This window comes from Sciurus carolinensis, chromosome 7, assembly GCF_902686445.1.
Source record: "Sciurus carolinensis chromosome 7, mSciCar1.2, whole genome shotgun sequence".
Lineage (NCBI taxonomy): Eukaryota > Metazoa > Chordata > Mammalia > Rodentia > Sciuridae > Sciurus > Sciurus carolinensis.
In genome coordinates, this window is record NC_062219.1 from 96,993,526 (window position 1) to 97,015,965 (window position 22,440).

Here is a 22,440-nt window from a genome sequence, read left to right on the forward strand (position 1 = left end):
CATTTACTATACCTACATTAATATTATATTTAAATACAAGGTTTTCTGCCTAAGCAATAATGATATGCTCTCTGGAACAAAAAATGTAATATTTTGGCAAATTAAATTGAGAAATTTATGTTTGATTTTACAAATAGATTCATACAAATATGAGCTGACAGAACAAATAGACTGAAGGTAATGTCATTAGATAATAAGAATAGGATTAAGACATGAAACCTAAAGTGACATTCAGAAGGAGTTGTTTAAAGATTGTTCCTTCCTAGTTCTGTTATTCACTTCTCATATGTAATTTTTTGTTCTAACATTAACATTATTTCTTTTCTTTTTTTTTTTTAGTTGTAGGTAGACACAATACCTTTATTTTTATGTGGTGCTAAGGATCGAACTCAGGGCCTCACGCACGCTAGGCATGCGTGCTACCACTGAGCACAATCCCAGTCTCCAATATTATTTACAAATAAACATGCTTATGATGAAAGTAAGATACATCTGGGGATAAAATGGAATTCAAAAGCCCTGTGAGATCCAAGTGCTACTCATTGGAGGTAACCACTGTTGATAATTACTTCTGTATTTTTCAAATATATTCTTTATACACACCCACACACAGAAAGAAACACACATGTACACATACACACACGTGCACAAATTCATCTAAACAAAAAGGCTTAGTGATTTGTAATGTCCCTTAACATTTGTTTACAGTAATGCTTAGCAAGAAAGAATTACAGAATGTATGCCTTAACAATTCAATTAGATTGATCTTCTTCTTTTTTAATAGCTGCTTGGTGTGACCATGTTGTCCCTTTCTCCTCCAGTCACACTTCAAATGTCACCTCTCTTTCTAATACAGACCACCTATCTCCCCCATTACTCTTCCTTGAAGCAAGTATTGCAATCTGAGCTTGTACATGAATATGTATTTAAGTTCTTATAGTTATTCTTTTCTTCATAACCCCAAATAGAATGTATGCTTTTATTTTGTTCCCTCTGAACTACAAAGTTTAGACCTAAGCTTGGCACACAGTGATCAACGATTACTTATTAAGTAAATGATCAAATTTAATTACTCATTTCTTGGTAAAATTTTTTTTCTGGTTATTTCAGGATTATAAATAATATGGAATTAACATTCCTTTACAATATCTATGATTCAAATGAATGTGTGAAAATATTCAGAAATCAATTGGCTAGATTAAAGAACATGGACATTGGGAAATGTTGATAATATGAAATTCACAGCAGCACATACTCCCAGCAATAGCATGTTAGAGAGGTTATTTCTTACTATTCTGGATAAAACTCACTGTTATTAAATAACTTAATCCCTACCTATCTGATAAGTAAAAAAATGACATTTCAAAGTTCTTTATATTTATATTGCATTTATTATGACAGCATTACACATTTTTTATATTGTTATTTCTCTTTCTGTGATATATGTGTTCATACAGGTTAATCATTTCTCTTTTAAATTACTAGTCTTTTTCTGGATAATTTGCAAGAGTTATTTTTGTACTAAAGAAATTCTCTCTTAGCTAACTGTATGAATTAGTTGTTGTTCCTAGATTTTCTTCTGAAACTAAAATTTTATTTATAATATTTTTCTTACAGGTGATTAAAATTTATAAAGACATAAATTGATTTGGGTAGGTAAAAATCGATTTCTATGTGTAGAAATTTCTTCTATATTTTCTGCTTTTTGTTTTAAATTATTTCATTAGAGTCAAACCACATCATGAAATTCTCAGATAAAAATGAAGAATGACACATGCAAATAATGAACAAATTCAAATGAATATCCAGGAATTAAATTCATAGGTGTGAAGATGGAAAGTAAAATTAGGGTTAGTAAGCCCTTGATTGGAAAAATTAGTCCTGCAAACACTTAAAGTAGCCTTGATTTTTAAGAAGAAGAAGAAATAAGACAATGAAATTTGGTAGCATTTAACACTTAAGTTCAAACTTCATAAAAGGAATCACATACAGTTGTTTTGGAAAAGCATTACTGTTTCTTATAGAGGCATTTAGGAGAAAAAGTTAAAACTTTAACGTCTGGGAGAAATTTTTTTCTGGGAATTTATGTGGCCTTGAGATGGTACAGGTAAGGCACTAAAAATAGTTTTAAACAAGTAGCTAATTTATATCCTGAGTTAATCCACAAAGGATTTAGAATGGCTTATAAAAACACAACCAACAAAATGGTGAAAGATAAATAAAATATCAGGACCAGGGAAAATATAAATCAGAACAGGAAGCATGGACCCAGGGGAAAGCAGACAGATAAGCAGACAGAGGGTCCAAAGTATTTGCTATAATTGGGACATCAATTTGTGTCTGATATCCCAAGAAGTTGATGCAAAAAGGAAAATGTGGCTAGTTACATAATTTTCATTATCAGTGAAGACAAACCATACCAGATCTTTAGGAGAAGTAAAGCTCTTCTTGTCTACACTTTTGACATATATCTTCTGTAGGTAAGCACATGTAATTTTGACTTATAACTTAAATTTGCAACTGTGGAAAAAAGTCATTTTTACACAAATGAAATTGCTTCCAACACTAGTTTAAAATTTACTGTTCCATTTATAGCCGTGACATGACATTTTACCTTTCATGTTTCCCAGTCATGGATTCATGTTTTCCTTTACCCTTCACAAAGGGCAAGACAAGACCTTGGTCTGCATCACAGTTTGTAGGTTAGCTGGATAAAGAGAGTCCTGAGAGATGGGTAAGGTCAGAGAAGAAGGTACAGAGAGCTATGGAGTTCAAATAAAACTGGAAAACTAGAAAAGATAGGATTTGACCTAAAGTTTAAGAATTAGTAAACATTTGCTAGTTTAAAAGAAGGCAAAAGAAAAAACTTATACTTCATCATAAGATGAAGGCTATGTTAAAACACATTGAAAGTCTATAAATTCAAATGGGTTTATGTTTTGATTCAAAAAGCAGAATAAGTTTATGTCAATTTCTTATTTTCAATAGAAATTGAAATATTTTTTCATAATACTTCCTAAAGGAAATCTTAAATAGATTGAATTATAATCCTAATATAGAAAACTGCAGCATATAAAATTCTGTTTTTATAGATGCGTTGCCTATTTCATTTTCTTCATTATAATCATGGCTATTTGAAGTTTACTTAAGTTGTTAATTGTTTCCTAATAAAGGAAGAAGTTTACAACACTGCTCAATATTACTCCATGAATAAATTTTGACAGAATAGATGGATTCAGAGATCTGTGATAGCAATCTAAGAAGAAAATTTTATGAAAGGAGAGGAAGCAAGGCCAGACTCAGTATAGGAAGGGAAAATACCATGGATCCCTGTCAAGTATTTATCACTAAAATATTATTATGATAGGAAACTTCTGTAGCAGTAATAAATTTAAATCATGTATTCCTTTGCTACCTACTTAGATTTGCTGAAGTTCAAAGGACTTAACTCTTGAACACAGAGCAATGAATTACATTTGTGTGCTGGGGGAAACTATCCACTCTAGACCATACTTTTCACTGATTTTCATAGTTTCTGGAACTGATAGCCAGAAAAAAGACAGGCTCCAGCCCCTTTTTCTTCTTCCTGCTTGGATTTGGTAGCCAGGTTCTGGACTACAGACTTTTGAAATGTCATGGAAGTTAAACTGAAAACTTTAACATGTAATTACCCACACTGAAACATCCCTTCTCACCTGGACGTTACAATATGGTCTTTTGACCTTGTGTTACACCTTACAGGAAAGGTAGAAGATTGTGTTATGGAACACTAGTCTTTTCTGAAATCAAAGTTACTGCCTGGAATGCTTCTATATATATGCATGGAGATGAACTATCTGTGTTTTCAATCTGAATTAAACTCTGCTGTTGATTTTTGTGTACATATAACTCACTTATTTTTTAGTCTCTTACTTTGGTATTATAATGAAATGCACTGAATTTTTCAGAGTTCTGTCTCTTCAAATAACATAGTAGCTATTATTTCTCTTGATAATTGTATCATGGGAAATATTAAAATAAACCATAAGATTTAAATTATACATAAGTATATAATATATGTAAGTATTAGATTTTTTTAAATACTGTAATTCAATAAGGTTCCTAACCCTATTGAGTGTGGAAAAGTATAGAAGCTAGTTGTTTTGCAATGACTATATTTTATATCATAGCAAATGAAAAGAAAGCATATCATATCATGCCAGACAGGCTGTCCTGGTAACACCTTGACAGATGTGAAGAAGAAATGTAACAAGTATCAAAGATTGTTTATAGTAACAGAAAATAAAGATAGCAACTCTTCTCTAAGAATATTGATATACATTGCATTGGAAAATATTTATATCCCCTTCTGATTAAAGTAGTTGCATATATAAACACAATAGCGGGAACATACTTAATCATTATATCATTAAATATACAAAATAATTAAATAAATTATAGTAATTCATTAGCTATGATATTCAATTATTACATAATACACATATAAAATATACAGGAAAATGCTTATATTATACATTCTAAATCAAGATGTTCTAAATATAATATGATCCAAATATATATTTTATCAATAGATACAGATACAGAGTAAAGGCTACAAAAATTAATCTAGTTAGTAAGAGCTTAAATGTGCTGTCTTGGGAGAGAATATTCAGTGAATAATTTTTAAATTTCGTATGGTTTTCTTTTCTAATTATTGCCCAGCATATCTATCTTGTATATGTTGGTGAAACGTTTTAAAAGTTTTCATGTAATAAAATAATTTTTCTCCTCTAGTTCTTTCTCCTCCTCTTCCCTTTCGTCCTCTTCTTTTTCTTATACCTTTTTCTTCTTCTTTAGGAACAAAGTTTTATGAATTTTAAAACAGGTGTTGAGTCTGGTGACCACCATCACTAAAAGAATACAGGACAATTCCAACATCCCTAAAATTCCCTCATCCTGACCCATTGTAGTCCAACCCATTTCTTACCCCTGATCCCTGCTAGTCTTTAATCTTTTCTCTGGGCCTATAATTTTGCATTTTCTAGATGACATGGGTATTCTGGAAACACATTTTATTCCTAACTTAAAATAATCTTACTGTTTCAAATTAAGAAAAGTGGAGTTTCTGAAGAATTATTTGCCTTCAAAATGATTATTTACTAAAAAACAATTCCTAGATTCAGAATTACTTATTCAGTGGATATGCCCTTTAATTGTTTCATACATATTTCAAGTTGCTTTCCAGGGGCGCTGCATCATTTGCCTCTATCATTAGCATACAAGGTTGTTCATCTAGGAAAATGCTTTGTTATCATGGATTGAAAATATGTTAGAAAAAAAATGACTCGTTTGCCTGATTTTTGCTATTTCATTACTAATTTATTGGATTTTTTTCTAAACATGTTATTAGTCTTGTAAAATTTTCTATGCATGTATTGCTCATATTTTCTAGGATGCTAGTAATAATTTTAATTACTAACTTGTAGAAATTTCTTTATAAGGGATAAAATTTTCTCATTTCATTTGTAGACAAAAAATGTTTTTCAATTTGTCTATTTTGATTTTTTTAAATCTAGTGAAACTTCACACAGTGTGTTAAACCTATTTCTCTGGTATTCTGTAATTCCCTCAACTTCTTTTATTTTAAAAATGATCTGCCCTCCCTCGGGGTCAGTTAAATATTTATCTGTAGTTTTATTTTTCAAAAAAATCCATATTTTCAATAGGAGATCATAAAGGAGATGACTTGATTTCTTTCCCTTTTGATTTGGTCATTGTCTGCTTGGGTGTGGGTAGTTCTACAGTTGAACACTATGTTGATTCTCAGTTTGCAATCCACCCTTGGTGCTATTCCAATTCCTAGAACTAACAAAGGGTACAAACTAGCAGCCTCTGACAGTCACTCTCAATTGCCTTCTCTTTCTCAACTCTATTTTTCCCTTTAAAAAAATTCTGGGTTCTGTTTGTTTGTTTGTTGTTAATTGTCAGACAGACAGTGTGTTCAAACCTACATGGTGGATCATGAATCTCTTAAGATGTTCATGACTTTCTTATAGTAAGGAAGCTGTGTTCCAGCTAGGGTTGCCAGATTTAGTATAGAATGTTCAGAAAAATTTGAATCTCAGATGAATAATGAATAATTTTTCTGCCCCAAATATTTCATGGGACATACTTATAGCAAAAATTATTCCTAGTTCATCCAAAATCCAAATTTAATTGGGTGCCTTATTCTTTTATTTGTAAAATCTACTGCAACCTTAGATGTAGCTTTGACCAACAAAATCTAGTAGAAAGTCTGCTTCAAGGATTTCTAGGAAACCTTTTGCTTTCCTAACAGAAGGATAAGAGAAAACTATTCCTGTGTTTTGATGCAAGGACTGGATGCATAACATCCATCTTGTAATAAGTGTCACCACCACAAATATTATGATGAAAGTCACAAACTGAGAAGACAGATTGGAAAGCTATTTGGAGCTAGATATCTGAAATAAGCAACACTGCAGCCTAACTCTTGATTTTTTTCTTTCACGAGAAAAATAATTTCTATTTAGTGAAATTACTATAAGTTAGGTTTTCTTATATTTTAAGTTGAGTGTAGTATTAAGAACTATGTATTGCTTGAAATTCCTCCTCTTTCTACATTGAGTGATTTACTTATAATGAAAATAAATTTCATTTATTCAGCAATTACATTTTGAGTATTGACTTGATATTTACATCAGGTTGGTTGCCCGACCAATTGGTTTCAAAGGAAATTCAATAATTTGTGCATCATATATTCAGTGATTTCAAAATTATACTTAGGTTGTTTCAATGCATAGTTATTAAAAATAGACCTTTTTGAACTGAGGTGCCTCAGTTTTTTGTTACAGTTTTATACATGGCATAGAAACATATCCTAGGTGTGGCTGACTAAACAATGGCCCTGCAAGATTCTCATGTTATGTTTCCTAGGACCTGTGGATTCTACTCTATATAGTAACAGGGACTTTACAGGATTAAGAAAAAGACCTTATTTATGAGGAGATTGTCTTGGATTATCCATGTTGACCTGATGAGATCTCAGGGATCCTCATTAGAACAATGCAGGAGATCAGAGGGTCAGAAGGTGATGTGAGGACACAAGCAGAAAGAGATGCCAGTTGCTGCACTACTACTGGCTTTGAAGATGGAGGAAGGGGCCATGGACCAAGTAATACAAGGGATGGAGCTCTGGAAAACTGGAAAAAGTAAAGAAACTTATTTCCCCCAAGAATCTCCAGAGGGAGTATGGGAACCATGCTGACACCAGAGTTTATTCTCAGTGAAGCCCATTTCAGCCTTCTTACTTTCATAGCTCTTCAGTAATTAATTTGTATTGCTTAAGCCACAAAGTTTATGGTAAATTGTTACAGCAGCAACAGGAAACTAATACATTAGGTCAAAGTAGTCTCTATTGCATTAGAATGTGTCAGGCAAAAACAAGTGCTGAGGGATAGAAAGTCTGTGTGATAGAATTAAATTACAAAGGTGAAACAGAAAGATACTCAAATGGGAATTAGATATTCATTTAACAAACTCTGTAGCACTCAGGAGAAAACAATGTAATGGTAATGAGTTAATATGAGGTGTTGTGAGTAAAATAATGTGATAGAATGCTAGTTCACATAAGGGCTTTTAAAGAATTTATCCCCCCTCCCCAATTAACATTCTATCACCATTTTTCAGCACTATGCTTCCATTTTTCAGTGTTCTTAGGTATAGCGTGTAATATAGGTTTTCAGAAAATGTAGACTTTTTCACCCTAGTAATAGATTCTGAACTTATTTTCTCATTATAATATATTCTGGGTCTTAAAATAAACATTTAAATCAATTTGCTTAACTAATCTTCAATCTGCTGCTACAATTCAATCGGTATCCTTATCATTACTTGCATGAACATTTGCACTCACCATTAATTCAAAATGAAATATGTCAATGGAAATTAGTGTTGTCAGTTTTTGTTTGTCAGAAATTTTCAAATGGTTGTTATTTCATTGCATTTAAGTCCAATAAGAAATGGGGACGGGTACATGCCTATGATCTTTGCCACAATAAATTCTGAAAGTTTATCTTGAGAGTTTTACAAAATATGTTACAAATAACTCTCAAAGCATAACTTTCTGTCACCTAATTCAAGACCAACTGGGCAATACTGAATTTTAACTGCAAAAGTATACCACACCAACATCAGAGAAATAGACATGTCTTAAATCCAAACACTTCTAGCATTGATCATCCTTTGATTTTTCTGTAGTTTTCTGGGTGTAGTATAATAGCTTTATGACATTGAAAAATTTTCCCCTGACCAATATTTAGTTATTTCCCTGTTAAAAGATTTACCTCTGCATTTTATAAATATATGGAAAAGGATCACATTATTTACAGTTCTTATCATTTTACTTTTTAAAAAACCTCCAGTAAAACTCTAGTATTTCTTTGTGTTTTAAGCCATAAATAAGATTGAAACTCTTTATTTCACTGAAGGAAAAGGGGACATTAGGTACTTTCTTGTTTCTGTTACTGCAACTCATATTTCTGAAGAAAACAAAAGCCTTATTGTTGTGATAGTTTTATGAAGCTAATTCAAATGACAGATTGTGAAACCAAAATAATACTAAAATGTGATTGGATAGAAGGTTTCACATTATTAAAAATATTTATAACAGAGATAGTACTTGTGAGTGGAATGAGAGTGGTATTGAATTTGCTGAGCTTGTACCATCAGGATAGGAACTGATACAGCAAATGAGCTATCTTGAATCCTCACCACTTCTCCTTATGTTGTATTTCACATATTTTCTTAACTTTGAAAGTAGTTTGACTCTGAAAAGAAGATCAGGTTAATGTATCATGAGACAATTTAAGACAAAATCAACAAGTTTGAATCATGTTTAACACCTCAGAATTGTGGAAGACAAACATCTTAAGGAGTCTTATCTCATTCCCTACTGTAAATACTTCTCAAATCTCTCAGTTTCTTAGGCACCACCTGAAAGGAAAGTGAAATGCAGGCGAGCAACTCAGAAACCAGGCAGAGAGATCCACAGACAGAAAGTTCACTTGCCAGAGTCTGACAAAGGTCATTGCTCAAAAAGGTGAGAGAGTGTAGGGGAAGTTTAATTCTGGGGTTATTTTATAGGGCTATTTGTGTAAGTTTGTATGAACTGTCTATGTGAAGCCCCACAGTGGGCTTTTCCTAGTAAAGCTTTGGGTGGGCTATTCCTAGGAATTGCTTGCATAAAACCTTGCGGTTAGCTATTCCTAGTAGGAAAGTATGTGTAAAACTCTGTGGTGAGCCCCAGGAAGAACAAAGAGATATTTCAGTTAAGTTGGTTAACAGGTAGTGAGGGGGACGGATGAAGAGCTGTCTGTTAACTTTTGTTTTCTCTGCAAGCACCTCTCTAGGGCAGGAAAGCAAAATTTGAATGGGGATCTACCTGCTAATTTTTGTTTTATTTGGAGGTACCTCTCTATGACAAGAAAATGAAACTTATTTTATAAAATGGCAGTAAGGATTTAAAATGGTTGCACAGATGTTAAGCTTTGGACCTTATACCACCCACTCTATAAAAATCAGAAAATTATTCAGTTATCTAATCAAAAGGAGAAACAAATTAAAACAGACATGAGTTTCCTCAGTCTTCCAATTCCCCAGCGTAATTCACCTCAGTTGTTATCATCTGCTCAATACTCCTCTCTGCTCACTCCCTGGAAACTGACTCTCCCATCTTGAACCCACCAGAGTCCGCCCTCCACTACTACTTCCAGTCTCTGTGCATGCCAGGCATGGTAATCTTATGAGGTTGAGGATTTGGTCTGCAGGTCATTCTAACCTAGGAATTTTCACAGTGCACCTAATGAGACAGTTTTGTCATTTTCAGTTTTGTTGCAAAATTATTTGTAATTATACTTACCTCTGAACATGATCCTGGCTTCATGGAAATACTAAAACTAGAGAATGAATTGCAAATAACAAAAGAGCAGAAGAGAGATGGAAAAAAAAATCTTTACTATATTTGAGTCCCTGGTTTAAATTGTTCTCAGACCATATTGGAAAAATTATGATGAGCCTTGTCCAGATCTGTTCTAGAGAAATGAACCTAATAGGAAAGTAGAACTCAGAAAAAGATACTTCAGTAGTTTCAACTTTTCATGATCTCTATTTGAAAAGGGATGACTATGTTTTCCTTTATATAGGTGACAAATATTAATTAGTAGCACATTTGTGATCTCTACTGGGAAAAATAGAAATATGTATCTGTGTGTATATGTTGTTTACCATGGGGCAAAATGTGGGGTCATCAGTTTGTTTGTATCTATCTATAACTAAGACTTAAGTTATGGATGCTTAAGTCTTAAGTTATGGATGCTTGGGATCTCACCATACTTAAGTTATGGATGCTTGGGATCTCACTCTGTTCTCTCAACTGGGACTTTTCTGCCCAAAATACCTCAGATTCTATGAATGAAAGCTAGCTCAAAAAAATTCATAACTGCCCTCTTACCTGAAGACATCCTCAGGGATGCCAAAGGCTTTTCTAATTGGAAACTCCATCCTTATCTGCTAGGACAGTCTATGGCCAAAGACTTATGAGCACCTTGTCTCAAAATAGGACTAACACTGTGGAGTAATTTGTGATTCAAAGTTCCCTGTAATATCAGGCTGTAATTAGTTTCTCTTTTTTCTAGGCATAACTACATCTTTGCTTTGTCTGTCTGTCTTTCCAACTCTAAACACTTCTCTTTTCTCTCAGTACATCAGTTTCCTTAAGAACCTACTTGTAGGAAACTTGATCTAGGACAATTGGTACTATATGGCTTAGGAATCTGATATTAAAGATGGAAATCTGGAGTTGGATCACTCACCAACTGGATGACAATGAAGCCCCCACCACTCGCCTGATGTAGTGTTAACTGTCTGTGGTTTGTAGTAGCAGTACAATTTAGAAGACTATTGCCTGAGATGAAGTGAAATAATGGACTTTTTTTTTTAAAGTTTGAGTCCAGTGGCCCCCATGGCAGCATTTAAAGTCACCATCACCTCCTGCAACCAGGAGGCAGACAGAGATGGAGATGTTTATTACAAGTATGACAGAGACTCATAAAAGTCTGGCTTAGTATGACCAAGGAATTAAATTTTAATATTACTTCATTTTAGTAATTTTAACTAACAAAATTCTGTTTTTCATTTTATCAGGGTATAATCAGTATACAATAAACTGTGCATATTTAGTATGAGCAATTAGATAGGTTTGGATACAAGTCTGTATCAGTAGAATCATTTAAGAGAATGAACACATGCAGAATACCCCAAAGTTTCCTGGTGTCCCTTCTTTCTGTCTCTCCATCGGAGAGAAAAAACATTGATTTAGACTGTAGAAGGAGCATTTTGACAAGTATTTACCATTAATATGATAAAATGATAATTGAATATTGGCAATAGATGTAAGGTTTCTCTATTTCAAAGAGAATTCTGAGAAGCTTCTAATAGGAGGAAAGAATAATGACAAGAATCAAGTAGGAAGACTATCTGACTATATATTATTGTAAAATTGTGGAATTGGGTGACTATTGCTAAGAACTGTTGAAGAGAGAAAATGAAAAACCCAGATCTATTAATGAAAAAGAATTCTAAGATACCCTAGTAACTACTGGTTATTGAGGAATATCATGAGAAGTGTAGTTCCAAAGTAAGCTTTTCCTGTCTTCATAGGTGGCTATTTCTTTCAAATTTCAACTCGGAGAATTTGTATTTCATCCTGTATGCTAGTCGCCTACTCCCTAGAAGTCATATCTTCCTTATCTTCACTCAATTCCCTCTCAAAAATACCTCTTAACATTTTAAAAAATATTCAGGTGAGAGGAAATGATTCTCAGTTATAGTGTTATTGGTAAAAATGATGTTTTTAGATTAAAAATTATCCAAGTTATAAGCATACTTTGCTAAGTTCTATAAATAGAAATATATTAACAAAAAGCAAAGGTGATTTCATGGACATTTGGACTCAGATTTCTTAATCACTTCTTTATACATTAGATAAATTAAATTGTGATTACTAGATGTCTCATAACAAAAAGATTTAGGTAAATGTCATGGGTATCTGAAATATTTGTAGCGGTTGTTTTAAAAATCACAACTGAATCAATATGTGTGGCACTGGATTTATATCTGTGGTTATATTTCTAAAATAATTATAATTAATATAATTATGACAACCCCCAAACTTAAACCCTTAAATTTATTTCTGACTATAAGATAGAACAAAGGCATCTTTTCCTGTTTTCTTGTTTGACTCAAATGGATGATAGGAGGCATGAGAAAAGCTAAATGAAAATCTATCTTGATGACAAGAAAGAAATAGATATAGACATATAGGTTTAGATGTAATTCCCACTGTAGTAAAAGAAAAGCACAATGAGAAGAAATTCTTAAAAGGAATGCCTGCAATGCAGATTTCAGGCAACGGCATGATGAAAATGGCTACCAGAATTTTCCCCACATTTATTTACAGGACATTGAAAAGGAGACACACATGACTAGAAAAATCTGTCATTTTTTGCAAATGATTGATAGACTGGAAGAAAATCTGTGGGAAGGAAGGAGTTTTCTGCTAAGAAAAAGGGTATGTTGAGGGGAAAGATGTTTTGTTTATACCTTGAAAGACAGGTGAAATATATGTGTGTTTAAGTGTAAAAAGATAATCTCTAGACAAAACAAGAATTACATAATCAGCAACACTGTGTAGAGCATGGGAGAGTACTGAGGTGGAGGAAAGTATACATATGGTTATTTCAGTATCACTTGCAGAGGGAAATCCACAGGCAATGACAGAGAAATAGATTAATTTCACCAAGTAAATCACTGTTATGAGCTATCACAATAACTTTAAAAGAGTATAAACTTAAAGTTATCAGAAGTAAGCATGCACAATAAAGGAAACTCAGACTTTATTGAGAAATAAAATAAGCAAAATATGAATACTAGAAGAAAACAACATAAATTTAGATGGCAAAACCAAGACCAAGAATTAATTGTATCCCATAATACTAATGAGTTTTTTTATATACTAAAAGAAAAAATCTTCACATTGAATAATCAAATAAAATCCATCTACATTTTATGCACAAGAAATAAAGTAACTCAGGCTGAAAATAAAAGGGTAGACAAAGGCAGAGAAGGAAACTAAAAATTAAAAATTTTTATGGGACTACCTATTAATGTCAGGTAATACACGGTTCTGTATTCAAGAATACATGAAATAAAAAATTTGATCCACAGTTAACATCTTATAATCTATATCTAAAAATGCATTAAGATCATAAAGAAAACATCATTAGTGTTTGCTATACCCAATATTGGAAGAAAATAAACATTACCTAAATAACTTTATTGCTTATATTGATCTAATTGAGGTATCTCAATTGAGTACAAAATTTACTTTTCCACATACCCATAAAATAGTCACAGTATTTGATGAAAAAATGCTCAAAATGTTCAAGACAATGAAAAATAGTACAAAAAGTATGCATGCATTCTATAAAATGTAATAAAACAACAAATTAGTCAGAAAAATAGTGATACAACCTAAAATGAATAAGTCATGTGCTGTTATTACCTCTTATCTCTCTTCCTTTACTTAGGAACATATGATTTAATATGTAATACTTTTTAGGACCAATTACTTGTTAAATGAAAAATTGAGGTATAGAGTAATGAGGTGTTCATGTTGAAATATTTATAATACATACAATAAGACTTGAAAGGAGAGCATAATTATATAGATATTTTCATTATTTACATAACTACTTCTGAAATTATACATTATTTGTGATTTTCAGATGGTAAAATAGGGGAAATGGGAAAATAGTAGACAGAATTATATTTTTACAAGTTTTTTCAACATGTACCTGTAAAACCTATACATATTGAACATGTTCTAAAAGGTTTTGTATAAAAATGTTATGTCATATAGACACTCTCTATGTAAGTGCAAATATACATAGAAGTCACACACCAAAGTGTTGGCTATGCTTTCTCTGTCTAGTGGGAATATAGTTAACATTGACTTCTTCTTTATATTTTATGATGTTACTTTATGTGTTAGCCAAAATTTTATGTCACATTTGCAATTGGAGAAAACAACTATAAAGATTTTTCCATTTTGGATGAAAATAGCAAGACTATACTGAACTGTTTTTCCATTGGCTCTTGGAAAACTACTAACCATGTTCATGTAGCATTCAAGGCTCTTTACAGGCCATCTCAGTTGTATTCCTACCATCAGTTCCTGCCACGTCTGCCTCATGTACCCTGAATTTATGTAAAGACTCATGGTTCTACATTCTCATAGTTCATTGATAAATCTATGCCATTTTTCATGTTGTTCCTGCTGCATAGAATAAATGGCCTTTCCCTTACAGACTATCAAAACTCCGTCATTTAAAAAGTTCATTTAAATGTTACCTTAGTGATATTTACAAGTAAAATTAGTTGCTCATTCTTCTAATTCTTTTATAATACTAGAATTAAATGCATATTTCTTCTATGATACTGTGTTATGTGTGTGTGTGTGTGTGTGTGTGTGTGTGTGTGTGTGTAGAAAGAGACAGAGAGAAAGCAATACAAAAAGAATAAAATTTATAAATGATCATTTCATTGAGTCCTTACCTTCAATAGAATAGAGATTGGGGCTGGACATATCCACATTTAAATTTTTATAGTTTACATTTTTATAGTTTACAAACAATTTTGTTTGCTCAGATAGTTTATGCATATAGGTAGTCATCTTACTTTTTGAGAACTTACCAATGAGCTTGTAAATGTGATTGTGACTGGAAATTTTCCTGTAATAAGGAAGTAAAGAAATGGTGTTTTTTAATAGAGTTCACATTTGTTGCATGGAAGAATTCAGTCTAAAATTAAAGTTAAAAAAAAAAAAACAAAAAACTTTTTTTCCCTCAAATAAGCCATGATTAATTTTGAAACTTTTGATAGTAATTGACCTAAGAACTAGTTAATTATTGGTCAACTCCTTAATGTATTCATTTTCATATCAGTATTTTAAGCATTAAAAGCTTAAATTGCAGGCTGTTCTATGGTGAATTTAGAAGAATAATAGCTTTACCCAGTAAGACAACTTACTTTTGGTCATTCAGTTTAATGCCAAAGGTTATTTCATATGATTTCCACAGTACTCTACTAAGAATTACATTGCTTCTTTATTCATTAGCCAATAATAGCTTTCTGTTTGGAATTTCCATGGAATTTCAGTCTTGGGGGTATAGTTCCATTGAAGTGAATATAGTTAAATTGCTAAAATAAATCTCTGGTTTTTTAGTAGAAGATTTAACATGTTCAGGTTATTCTGAATTTCTGAATTAATACTTTTTGGGTAGAATATAGCAAATATGTGACCTGGGGCAACATACCGAATCCCTGATCCTCAATTCCTCACCAAAATAGTGCTCACATCATGTAGTTCTTGCTAATAATTTCAAACTAGACACTACCATAACAGCTCCTATGTTGAGCTCCTATTTTATTACATTTGATATATAAAAAGATTTAAAGTCTAATTATTTATGATTTAAATGGCAAGATACGAGGAGGGTCAAGATGGTGGACTAGAGGGCGGCTGCATTTCACGCTGCTCCAGGACGCAAGATTCAAAAGAGGAGATAGTGAGAGACTTGGGACCAACTCAAAGCTGCCGGGTGAGTCTCTCCTGTTGGGGAGGCGTCCCGGATGGGGCGGTAGCCCCGGAACGCAGGGAATTTGTGAGGTGGAGTTGCTCGGCGAGACGCCCCTCCCCCCGCTGGAGCGGTAAACACGGACAACTGGGATCATCGTAGAGGAGGCGGCTCAGCATAGCGCTTGGACGAGCAGCCGCTGGGGCTCCGGGCGGCTGCCTGGGGAGGAGCTGCGTGGCGAGCTGTTTGGACCCAGAACAACCGCTTCTGAACACCGGGGGGTTGCCCGGAGGAAGAGGAGGAGCGCGGCAGGACGCTTGGTCTGGGAGTGACTGCATCAGAGCCACGGGCGGTTGCCAGAGGAGGAGCTGCGTGGTGAGCTGTTTGAACTCAGAGTGGGCGCTCCTGAGCGCCGGGGGACTGCCCGGAGGAAGAGGAGGAGCGCGGCGTGTTGCTTGACCTGGGAGTGATTGCATCAGAGCCGCAGGCGGTTGCCGGAGGAGGAGCTGCGTGACGAGCTGTTTGAACTCGGAGCAGCTGCTCCAGAACACTGGTGGCCTGCCTGGAGGAGGAGAGCGGTGGGACGCTTAGTCTGGGAGTGACTGCATCAGAACCACAGGCGGTTGCCAGAGGAGGAGGCGAGTGGTGAGTTGATTGGACTAAAAGCGACCGCTCCTGAACACCGGTGGCCTGCCTGGAGGAGGAGTGTGGTGAGTCACCTGGTCTCGGAGCCACCGCTCCTGAACACCCGGGGGGCTACCCCAAGGAGGAGGAGGAGGAACAGGGAGGGTCACTTGGACTTGGAGTGACTGCCTAGGGCTACGGGTGGTTGGCGGGAGGAGGAGACCCGAAGTGAGTTGCCTGGACTCCTAGTGACTGCATCGGAAACCGGGCAGCTGTCCGGAGGAGGAGGTGTGTGGCGGGTCTCTGGGTCTCGGAGCTATTGTACGGGGCTCAGGGGAGGGGCTGCATAGCCAGGTGATTGGTGCAGAGCAGGGTCCCAGGAGCTAGGTGGCTTCTTGCTGGAAGAGCCGCACAGAGACACGCCTAGGGGCGGAGCGAAGTTTCCAGGGCGGCGGGCAGAGTGTCTGGGAGGGGCAGCCTAAGGAGACTCGCCTGTGAAGGGTGAGGCTCCCAGGCCCAGGACGTAGGTCCGGGCCCCTGGGATCGTTGCAGAGGAAGACAGCCCAGCCCAGGTGGTGGTTGTAGATTGAGGGGAACCTATAGGAGGGCAACTGGACCAGCGAGACGTCCCCACCGAGTGACTCTTCCCGGCTGGGGGAGGTTTTCCCACAGGGACAGTAAAGCCAGAGACATAGGCACAAACAGGCCTTGCCTCAGCCCGCAGTAGTTCCCCATTGGATGACCATTGGTCAACAAGTGGAGGCACCCCTGCCCACTAGCAGGGAATATACGCCACCTGAGGGTCACCACTCCTAGAGAGGCAGCTTCTTCGTGGAGCTCTGCATTATCAACCTCCTCCAAGACTTCAGGCTACTGAAGGATAAGAGGGGATATACTAGCAATCTTCAGAGACATTATAAGTTGATAGAGGAAATCTGCAATATCTTAATGACCCACTGATTCCTGAACAATATGAGAAAACAAGGGAAGAAAATGCCCCAAACAAATCTAGATGTTACATCAATAAAATCCAACGACAGCATGGCAGAAGAAATGACAGAAAGGGAGTTCAGAATATACATAATTAAAATGATTAGGGAAGCAAACGATGAGATGAAAGAGCAAATGCAGGCATTGGATGATCGCACCAATCGACAGTTAACAGAGCAAATTCAGGAAGCAAAAGAGCATTTCAATAAAGAGTTAGAGATATTGAAAAAAAACCAAACAGAAATCCTTGAAATGAAGGAAACAATAAACCAAATTAAGAACTCCATAGAAAGTATAACCAATAGGATAGAACAGCTGGAAGACAGAACTTCAGATATTGAAGACAAAATATTTAACCTCGAAAACAAAGTTGAACAAACAGAGAAGATGGTGAGAAATCATGAACAGAATCTCCAAGAACTATGGGATATCATGAAAAGGCCAAATTTGAGAATTATTGGGATTGAGGAAGGCTTAGAGAAACAAACCAAAGGAATGAACAATCTATTTGAAGAAATAATATCAGAAAATTTCCCAAATCTGAAGAATGAAATGGAAAATCAAGTCCAAGAGGCTTATAGGACTCCAAATACACAAAATTACAACAGACCCACACCAAGGCACATTATAATGAAAATACCTAACATACAAAATAAAGACAGAATCTTAAAGGCTGTGAGAGAAAAGAACCAAATTACTTTCAGGGAGAAGCCAATACGGATATCAGCAGATTTTTCAATCCAGACCCTAAAAGCTAGAAGGGCCTGGAACAACATTTTTCAAGCTCTGAAAGAAAATGGATGCCAACCAAGAATCTTATACCCAGCAAAACTTACCTTCAAATTTGATGATGAAATAAAATCATTCCATGATAAACAAAAGCTAAAAGAATTTACAAAAAGAAAGCCAGCATTACAGAACATTCTCAGCAAAATATTTCATGAGGAAGAGATAAAAACAAAGAAGCAAATCAGCAAAGGGAGGAATTATCCTAAAGGAACTGTCAAATAAAGGAGGAACCAAGATGTGTCAAAAATTTTAAATATGAACCAAATGACTGGGAATACAAATCATATCTAAATAATAACCCTGAATGTTAATGGCCTGAATTCATCAATCAAAAGACATAGACTGGCAGATTGGATTAAAAAGAAAGATCCAACAATATGTTGCCTGCAAGAGACTCACCTAATAGAAAGAGATACCCATAGACTAAAGGTGAAAGGATGGGGGAAAACATACCATGCACATGGGCTCAGCAAAAAAGCTGGAGTATCCATCCTCATTTCAGATAATGTGGACTTCAAGCCAATGTTAGTCAGAAGGGATAAAGAAGGACATTTCATACTGCTTAAGGGAACCATAAATCAGCAAGATATAACAATCATAAACATCTATGCCCCAAACAGTGGCTCATCCATGTAAGTTAAACAAATCCTTCTCAATTTTAGAAACCAAATAGACCATAACACAATAATACTAGGTGATTTTAACACGCCTCTTTCACCACTGGAGAGATCTTCCAAACAAAAACTGAACAAAGAAACCATAGATCTCAATAACACAATCAATAATTTAGACTTCACAGACATTTATAGAATATACCATCCAAACAAGAGCGAATACACTTTCTTCTCAGCAGCACATGGATCCTTCTCTAAAATAGACCATATATTATGCCACAAAGCTAATGTCAGCAAATACAAGAAGATAGAGACACTACCTTGCATTCTATCAGATCATAATGGATTGAAGTTACAAATTAATGAAAGAGAAAAAACAGAAACTACTCCAACACCTGGAGATTAAACAATATGCTACTATATGATGAATGGATAACAGAAGATATTAGGAAGGAAATTAAAAAATTCTTAGAGGTAAACGAGAACAAAGAAACATCATATCAAAATCTCTGGGACACTATGAAAGCGGTACTTAGAGGAAGATTTATTTCATGGAGCACATTAATAAAAGAAGTAAAACTCAAAAATAAATGACCTAACACTACAGCTCAAAGCCCTAGAAAAAGAAGAACAGACCAACACCAAAAGTAGTAGAAGACAGGAAATAGTTAAACTGAGAGCTGAAATCAACGAAATTGAAACAAAAGAAACAATACAAAAAATTGACAAAATAAATAGTTGGTTCTTCGAAAAAATAAACAAAATTGATAAACCTTTAGCCACACTAACAAAGAGAAGACGAGAGAAAACCCAAATCACTAAAATTCGGAATGAACAAGGAAATATCACAACAGTCACGACTGAAATACAAAACATAATTAGAAGCTATTTTGAAAATCTATACTCCAACAAAATAGAAAATTTTGAAGACATCAACAGGTTTCTAGAGACATATGAATTGCCTAAACTGAACGAGGAGGACATACACAATTTAAATAGACCAATTTCAAGTAATGAAATAGAAGCAGTCATCAAAAGCCTACAACAAAGAAAAGTCCAGGACCAGATGGGTTCTCAGCCGAGTTCTACAAAACTTTTAAAGAAGAACTCATTCCAATACTTCTCAAAGTATTCCAGAAAATAGAAGAGGAGGGAACTCTCCCAAACTCATTCTATGAAGCCAATATTACCCTGATTCCTAAACCAGACAGAGACACATCGAGGAAAGAAAATTTCAGACCAATATCCTTAATGAACATCGATGCAAAAATTCTCAACAAAATTTTAGCAAATCGCATACAAAAACATATTAAAAAGATAGTGTACCATGACCAAGTGGGTTTCATCCCAGGGATGCAAGGTTGGTTCAACATCAGGAAATCAATAAATGTCATTCACCATATCAATAGACTTAAAGTCAAGAATCACATGATTATTTCGATAGATGCAGAAAAAGCATTTGATAAAATACAGCACCCCTTCATGCTCAAAACACTAGAAAAAATAGGGATAGTGGGAACATTCCTTAACATTGTAAAGGCCATCTACGCTAAACCCATGGCTAATATCATTCTAAATGGTGAAAAACTGAAAGCATTCCCTCTAAAAACTGGAACAAGGCAGGGATGCCCTCTTTCACCACTTCTATTCAATATCGTCCTTGAAACTCTAGCCAGAGCAATTAGACAGACCAAAGAAATTAAAGGGATACGAATAGGAAAAGAAGAACTCAAACTATCCCTATTTGCTGATGATATGATTGTATACTTAGAGGAACCAGGAAATTCCACCAGAAAACTTTTAGATCTCATAAGTGAATTCAGTAAAGTAGCGGGATATAAGATCAATGCACATAAATCTAAGGCATTTTTATATATAAGCGATGAATCTTCAGAAAGAGAAATTAGGAAAACTACCCCATTTACATTAGCTTCGAAAAAAATAAAGTATTTGGGAATCAATCTCACAAAAGAGGTGAAAGACCTCTACAATGAGAACTACAGAACACTAAAGAAAGAAATTCAAGAACACCTTAGAAGATGGAAAGATCTCCCATGTTCTTGGATAGGAAGAATTAATATTGTCAAAATGGCCATACTACCAAAAGTGCTATACAGATTCAATGCAATTCCAATTAAAATCCCAATGATGTACCTTACAGAAATAGAGCAAGCAATTATGAAATTCATCTGGAAGAATAAAAAACCCAGAATAGCTAAAGCAATCCTTGGCAGAAAGAGTGAAGCAGGGGGTATCGCAATACCAGATCTTCAACTCTACTACAAAGCAATAGTAACAAAAACGGCATGGTATTGGTACCAAAATAGAAAGGTGGATCAATGGTACAGAATAGAGGACATGGACACTAACCCAAATAAATACAATTTTCTCATATTAGACAAAGGGGCCAAAATATGCAATGGAGAAACATAGCCTCTTCAACAAATGGTGCTGGGAGAATTGGAAATCCATATGCAACAGAATGAAACTAAACCCATATCTCTCACCATGCACGAAACTAAACTCAAAATGGATTAAGGATCTCGGAATCAGACCAGAGACCTTGCATCTTATAGAAGAAAAAGTAGGTCCAGAGCTTCAACATGTCGGCTTAGGACCAGACTTCCTCAACAGGACTCCAATAGCACAAGAAATAAAAGCAAGAATTAATAACTGGGATAGATTCAAACTAAAAAGCTTTCTCTCAGCAAAGGAAACTATCAGCAATGCAAAGAAAGAGCCTACAGAGTGGGAGAAAATCTTTGCCAATCATACTTCAGATAGAGCGCTAATCTCCAGAATCTATAAAGAACTCAAAAAACTCTACACCAAGAATGTAAATAATCCAACTGACAAATGGGCTAAGGAAATGAATAGACACTTCACAGAAGAAGATCTACAAGCAATCAACAAACATATGGAAAAATGTTCAACATCTCTAGTAATAAGAGAAATGCAAATCAAAACCACCCTAAGATTCCATCTCACCCCAATTAGAATGGCAATTATCAAGAATACAAGCAACAACAGGTGTTGGCGAGGATGTGGGGAGAAAGGTACACTCTTACATTGCTGGTGGGACTGCAAATTAGTGCAGCCACTCTGGAAAGCAGTGTGGAGATTCCTTAGAAAACTTGGAATGGAAACACCATTTGACCCAGCTATCCACTCCTTGGCCTATACCCAAAGGACTTAAAATCAGCATATTACAGAGACACAGCCACATCAATGTTCATAGCTGCTCAGTTCACAATAGCCAGATTGTGGAACCAACCTAGATGTCCTTCAATTGATGAATGGATAAAGAAAATGTGGTATATATATACAATGGAATATTACTCAGCCATAAAGAACGATAAAATTATGGCATTTGCAGGCAAATGGATGAAACTGGAGAATATCATGCTAAGTGAGATAAGCCAATCTCAAAAAACCAAAGGAAGAATGATATCGCTAATAAGTGGATGATGACACATAAGGGGGGGTGGGAAGGGTCAGTGTTGGGGTTGGAGTTGGGTTTAGGGAGGGGGGCAGGAATGGAGGAAGGAAGGACTGTATAGATGGAGGAGAAGGGTGGGAGGGGAGGGGGGGAAGGGAAAAAATGGCAGAATGAATCAAACAACATTACCCTATGTAAATTTATGATTACACAAATGGTATGCCTTTACGCCATGTACAGACAGAAAAACAACATGTATCCCATTTGTTTACAATAAAAAAATAAATAAATA